Source organism: Silene latifolia, chromosome X, assembly GCF_048544455.1.
Source record: "Silene latifolia isolate original U9 population chromosome X, ASM4854445v1, whole genome shotgun sequence".
NCBI lineage: Eukaryota > Viridiplantae > Streptophyta > Magnoliopsida > Caryophyllales > Caryophyllaceae > Silene > Silene latifolia.
The window spans coordinates 183,042,185-183,043,177 of NC_133537.1; the positions used below are offsets into that span (position 1 = coordinate 183,042,185).

Sequence of the window (993 nt, forward strand, 5' to 3'; positions counted from 1 at the left end):
AAGTTGAGCACCCAATTGAGTAACGGAGTCCACTTCATGCTTTCCTCCTCTAGTAGCCTTGCGAGGTCTACTATATTGTGAGTTATGGACCGCCATTTCCTCAATCTTGTTCCATGTTTGATTGTCATCAACTTCGGTGAACATTCCATTTGATCCCATATTGAGAATGTTCCTAGAATCTTCATATAAACCATTCCAAAATTGTTGCACCAAAAACCATTCGCTAAGTCCATGGTGAGGACATGAGCGACAAATTCCCTTGAACCGCTCCCAAGCTTCATACAAAGACTCTTCATCCCTTTGCTTAAAACCCGTAATTTGAGCTCTTAGCATGTTAGTCTTTTCCGGTGGGTAGAATTTTTTGTAGAAAGCTAGAGCCAACTTCTTCCAAGAATTTATTCCAAGGGTGGCCTTATCAAGGCCCTTCAACCATTGCTTCGCGGTGCCGATTAAGGAAAAAGGAAATAAGACCCATCTAATTTGGTCTTGAGTCACGCCCGTTTGAGAGATTGCATCACAATAGTCGCAAAAGGTTTCCATATGAGAATGAGGGTCCTCACTAGGCATCCCCCCGAATTGGCTCCTCTCAACTAATTGGATGAAGGCGGACTTGGCAATAAAATTTCCGGTTAGATGTTGCGGTGTAGGAGTACCATTTGGTAGATTCTCCTCGGTGGGTACGGAGTGTGACGAGAATTTTGGCATTATAGGTGGATTTTGTGGGGTATTGTGTAATGGGTTTTCTTCTCCTTCTATTGCGAAAGGATTGACAAACTCACTAGTGGGTTGAACAACTTCACTAATACCTCTTAAATTCCTCCTAACAACTCTCCTATTGTTCGTCAAGGTTCTTTCGATTTCACGGTCAAAAGGTAACAAATCACCTTGTAACCTTCTAGACATGCAAAATATCAAACAACTCGAAAACAATTAGAACAAACCTTGAGGAGTTTTACTTCCTCAAGGCGAAGAAAGACACAACTAATGACAATA

At 41.8% G+C, this 993-nt stretch overlaps 1 non-coding gene across 1 annotated transcript; it reads left to right on the forward strand.

The window, feature by feature from the left end:
• Positions 1-226: 226 nt before the first annotated feature.
• LOC141624095 (small nucleolar RNA R71) lies at positions 227-333 on the forward strand. Its single transcript, XR_012533906.1, has one exon. It is a non-coding gene; the product is annotated as a small nucleolar RNA R71 (small nucleolar RNA).
• Positions 334-993: the final 660 nt, after the last annotated feature.